We start from the raw sequence: 6,000 nt of genomic DNA, 5'->3' as shown, positions 1-6,000 counted from the left end.
TTTTTGTCAAAAGGAAAAGCATGTGATTTTGTTACTCTGTTAACTCTCATTCGACATGTATACTTGTGTTTATTTTAAGTATTGTAATCAAACTTGTTAACTGCGCTTGTGCTTGAACGAGTTGAGGACATAACAGAACAAATTCAATAATACCTTAACCAAGTACAGACTATTGGTACCGGTGTACCGCATGCTGATTGGTTCTTTATGAGCTGATATGGTTTTCATAATGTTGCATGTTATTGATTTCAGTTCAATAGAAGGAGCATATGGTGTTATAAGAATGCAATATTTACCTTGATAATCTCAATGGTAATAAGGATATAACTTCCGAGTTTGGGGTGCTGCAAATGACTAAAGCTTATAGTTTTCTACTTGTTCCTTATCTCTATGTCATTTATGATGGACCAACCTTATCAATTTTTAGGAGTAAAGACCTCCTGACGATCATCAAAGATCAACGGTCAAAACTTGGTTAGTTTTGTATATGTTAGAGTCAATGTTAGTCAAAGATATGTTAGAGTTTTTTAACTTTGTTTAGCTGAGTTGTCTTCTAGTTAATCTGTGTATATCTGAGTATTTAGTCAGCTTTGTAACCATTATTCTCCTGTAATGTAAAAATCAATTATCTCACACGTTTTAACTAGTTGAGTTTAATATCAATAACTCAATCATCTCCCACTGAGGGACTGCTACATGGTTCTAATGAAGCATGTCATCTGAAAGAGATTGTTTTAACTAGGGAACCCGAAGCCACCTATGCACAGGAGCGTGCTTGTATTCAGAAGGTAAGGGTTGCATATATGTGTTGTCACATAGGATGGTGGTAATGCGAGTTCAAATGGACGACTCCAGGAACGCCTATAAGTTTGTAGGGCCTTTGGAGATTGCCAATTCAAAAAGGTTCTATTTTCTCTTCTGCAATGCTTTCCCCTCTCGTTATTTGTTTCCTTTGTTTTGAATGTAACATAAAACAATTGTTTATAGCTCTATATTGAAAAAGATCAAATCTGTAAAACATGTGCTATTGTTAATAAATATAGCTCAAGTTATTATAAATTGGGAATTTTATTTTTAGACAGAAAGTCTGTGTAAATGATTCTTTTGTAATTACTAAATATGCTTGAGTTTATCCATCCACTTCTCTGGGGACCAAACCATAGTACTTTACTCTGCAAAAGATGGTTGAATTGAATGTTAATGTACTAGATGCCTTGATTGTATTATCTCTGTTTTTCCATTGAATGAATTAACTACTCAGTAACTTTAGCTGAATGCGTTGGGCTGTGACAACCATAAATTATCAACAACTACAAGAATGTTAAGCAATGTAATATAGTTGTGCAATGTATTTGCTAACTATTATGATAATAAACATGAGGACTCTGTATTCTTGTTATCTTGAGCGCCTACCATGTCCTGAACTACCTTAGTGCAAAGAGTACCAAATATGTAATTACGCATTATATACACGATATGCACACGACATGCACATGATATGCACACCATGTGTACTACATGCACATGATATATATACACAATGTGCTTAGTTTCCTGTCAAAACATACGTTTTCAGTGATTCTGTTTTGTTTTGGTTTTACAATGTATATAACTGACCTTTCAACTTCCATATGCATGTTAGGTCTTGGATTTGTAACTTCAATTACATTCATATTTCTCGTTAGGGTGCATCTGTCCTGGGCCTTGGAGAAATGATATTTTGTTACCTGATTATGAAATGTCCAGTGTTGGCTATTAAGTATGGTTACGCTGGTAAAATGAGAACGTGCATTTGACAAGAAAACGTCGGGTACATTTGTAGGGTAAGTATTTTTGTGAATTCAAGTGGTGTATTTGTCATTCTTATTTCTCTAGTGTATATAACAAATTTTATTTGATTGCTTTAGGCAAATTAAGATCTACAATATTGGACCAAGGCTTGTAGGTGTTGATAGTGTTGGCAATAAATATTATGAGAAGCTTAACACTTAATATGCTTAGTGTTTTCTACATTTCCCCCCTTCAAATTCAGTACAATTTCAATGACGACGTTCTTCTTCAAATTCTCTTGCACTTTTGATGCTAAAACCAAAGAGGTGCGACATTGTACACAAAGAAAATTCCACTGTGTGATGCGTAAATTAACTTAACACACAAATTAAATCCTCTTTTGACAATTGTAGTATATAATTAAGTAGGGATCGTTCTTAAACCAGGGATTAGGAGGGATTGCTAAACACTTTAAACTGACTCAAATAGATAAAACTAACCTTTTGAAACACTTAACTTAAAAGACTCAAAACAAGTTCACAAGACTCAAAATAAGCTAAAAACACTCAAAACTGCCTAAAAAACACAAGCTGGGCAGATTTGACTCTAAACACAAATTTGGACGAATTTTGGTTTTAACTTGACTCAAATCACTTGAAAACACAATCTAAAACAGATTTTAACTAGTTAGACACTCTAAAATAAAGGGGGATTTGGTTTTGGACGAAAATAAAGTAAACAAAACAAGAATTTAAACTAGGCAGATTTGTACGAATTTGGTGAAATTAGATGGATGATGGGCTAGCTAGGAGGTCTTTCTCCACACATGACATACTTGCATACAAAACAATCTCCAGATGCTTTTTCAATGAATCATTAACATCAACACCCCAAGTTAATTAGGTACGCTTAAATTAACCTTCAAATTTTTCTGAAGTCATTGAATTGAATGGAATTAACGCATTGCAATCAAATTATTCCTCAAAAGTTCTCTACATGAAAGCGCATAATAGAGAAACAATCAAAGATCATTAAATTCTACGAAAATCATAAGTGTTGACGAGGCGTTTGTAACTATGAAAGTGCATGGGACTTATGCCAAGAATTTACTTAACATGATTGTGACCAACAACCTTTACTACTTATGAATATAAGTTCACAACGATTAGGGGAAGCTTCCTTATACCCTAGCATTAGATTTATGCATGCAAATTAAGTGTGCACTCTCAACCCACATACACAAACAAGTTTTAATTCAAACAGATAAGTAAATTGGATTCTTCATTCATGAAATTACAACTGGAAGTAATCAAATCATATTGCAAATATAGCCATGGTTTCGAAATTCCCCCTAGCTAAAAGGGGATTAGTTCCTCATACTCACAAAGCAAAAATTCTTGAAATTAAACATTGAAAAACAAAAGAAAGATTACACCTAAAATGTTTCAGCAATTCCAAGTCGAATGGCATGCACGGCTAGGGCTTTCCTTCTTCTTCCTTGCTGTGGCACAAGGTGTCCGTGATGATTTTGGGGGTTATGAACGATGTATTCTTGCTTGGGATGATGAATGATGGTTGGTTATGGTGAAGGGTTGCGGCAAATTGTGTATGGAGGTGTGGGGATTGAATGGATGATGGAGAATGGAGGCTAGGGCTTGCGGCAAGGATTTTTTGAATGGCATAAGGGGTTGATGTGAATTTGTGGCTGAAAATATCAATATATAGTTGGGCCAACCGTAGGGTTAAATAGATTAGGGTTACAACTTAGCATATTTTGAAGAATTAGGGCCCTAGGTTTCGGCACAATTGATTTAATCCACTTAGGAGAGGATTTGGCCCAATTAGTTTCAGAAAAGGATTTGTGTAACCCAAATCCACAAGGAATAAGGCATAACAAATCAGAATCCAAAAGGGATAAGGTCTAGAGAGGTGCGGCAACAATTGGAGGGAAAGGAAAGTGGCTTGCAAGGCAAGGCAAGGCATTCTAGAAGGGAATAGGCGCCACTTTTGTAGGGTTTTGATAGGAGTATATTTAGGCAACTTACTTAGCTTATTTTCGTGCATCTATGTTGTTAATTCATAGTTGTTTTAGTAGTTTAAGCCATTTTCGTGTGTTTTTAGGTTTATATGGCTAAGGAAGCAAAAAGATGCATTTTGGAGCATTTTGGAGCAAAATTGGGCTTGGAATGGATAGCATATGATTGGAGCCAAAGTGTTGGACGAATTTGAAGGCCTTGTATTCATTTTGGACATAAAACAAAGGGCCTAGCCCATTCTCTCTTAAACCAACCCCAAGGCCATGCATTTCCTTCCAATTCCAAAGCCCACAATCACTTCAAAAGCCATGCAAAGAACCATCCATTCCATCAAAAACAATTCATCAATTCACATGCAAAACCACCATTAACACACATGCACCCAAACAAAGCCAACCTAGCTAACCCTACATGCATTCTTTATGCAACTCTTCATCATACCACCATTCATTCTTTATTCCACAAACAAGTCACATGCATTTCCACCTTCCTACTTCATCATTTCACCACATTCTCCCTCTTTAACTCATTTCATTATTCATTCACTTTGCATTCATTCAATTCCACCCCACATGCACCCTTTATTCTTCATCATTGCAACCATGGCACATTTACACCAACAAAACAACTCCCATGCCATGGCCTACTCATATTCCCATTTCCTTTCCAACATCTCACATGCATTTCCACCTTCCTACTTTATCATTTCACCACATTTTCCCTTTTATTTCCACATGCAATTCTTCATCATTGCAACCACAAACACCTTAAACAAATAGCCATATACATCTCCACTCCTCCTATAAATACCCTTGCATTCATTCATTCAGAAATCATCTCATTTCATACACAACACACCACAAACACTTCCATCTTCTCCCTAGCCGTGAGTTCCTCTTCATTTTCTGCACCATTCCCTTCCATTTCTCCTCCATTTCTTCCATTTCCATAATCCCCCAATCCATTCAACACACAACAACATCCCTTAGTCCTTGTGCCACAATAAAGAGGAAGATAAGAGGGCCTAAACGTTCATACAATTCACGTTTGAGTTGTTGGAATGTTTACGCGTTTCTTTGATTTCAATGTTTAAATTCAATTCTCTTTGTTTTGTAATATGAGGAATGGAAGAGAAGAGTGCCTAAACGTTCATACAATTCACGTTTGAGTTGTTGGAATGTTTAGGTGTTTCTTTGATTTCAAAGTTATGAGGAACTAAACCCTTTTTGGCTAGGGGTGATTTCAATACCATGATTATTTATGTAATATGAATTGATGAATTCCGGTTATGAACTCTTGATTCGTGAATGCAATTGGCTTAACTATTTGATGATTAACTTATTTGTGTTTGTTGATTGAGGGTCGACACTTAATTAGCATGCATGAATATGTGGCTAAAGTTTAAGAAGGTTTCACATAATCGTTACTAACTTATACTTGAAAGTAGTGAAGGTCGCTTGTCACGATCGCGTTAAGTTTAATTCTTAGCATGAGTAACATGATGTCATAGTTGCAAATGCTTTGTCAATGCTTATGGTTTTCATTATTCTTAATGATCTTCGATTGTATCTCTATTATGATGACATGTAGGGAACTTTTGATAATATTTTGGGTTGTCGAATGATGCCATCCAATCCAATAATATAAGGAAAATCTGAGGGTTAACTAGTGATGTCACGGTTAATTTGGGGCATTGTCGTTCATAATTCAATGAAGGAATAACTGGAAATTGATTCATATGCATAAATATCATGTGTGGAGAAAGAACCTCTAGCTAATTCACCAACCATCTTATTTCATCAATTACATTCTGTCTAGTTATTAACTTGTTTCGTTATTTCAATTTTCGTCAAACCTAAATCCCCCTTTTGCTTTAATGTTCAATATAGTTAGAAATCAATTTAGTTTGTGTTTTTAAAGCATTTTGATTCTTTTGGTTTGTCTTAGTGTTTTAACGTTTAGTTTCACATTCTTTGAGTCTAGTTTAGTGTTTTATATTGTTTTTAAGTTTTTAAGTCAATTTAGAAGGTTTTAGCAAGCCCTCCTAATCCCCGGTCTAGAACGATCCCTCACTTATCCATTCTACTACAATTGTCAAACGAGGGTTTAATTTGAGTGTCAAGTAATTTTCGCATCAGGTTTCTAGAAATAATGTGCTTTGTGGCTGATTTGGGCCTTCTAGAAGAGAATGCTT

General features: G+C 35.4%; 1 long non-coding RNA gene across 1 annotated transcript; it reads left to right on the top strand.

Annotated features, from left to right (window-relative positions):
• Positions 1-2,212, top strand: LOC125476093. The gene is made up of 3 exons (XR_007257428.1): positions 1-903; positions 1,643-1,810; positions 1,908-2,212. It is a non-coding gene; the product is annotated as an uncharacterized LOC125476093 (long non-coding RNA).
• Positions 2,213-6,000: the final 3,788 nt, after the last annotated feature.

Source organism: the organism of the source record quoted next, unplaced genomic scaffold (genome assembly GCF_019419815.1).
Source record: "Pyrus x bretschneideri cultivar Hongxiangsu unplaced genomic scaffold, Pyrus_bretschneideri_v1 Contig17, whole genome shotgun sequence".
Taxonomy (NCBI): domain Eukaryota; kingdom Viridiplantae; phylum Streptophyta; class Magnoliopsida; order Rosales; family Rosaceae; genus Pyrus; species Pyrus x bretschneideri.
This window is presented reverse-complemented; position numbering and strand designations above follow the sequence as displayed.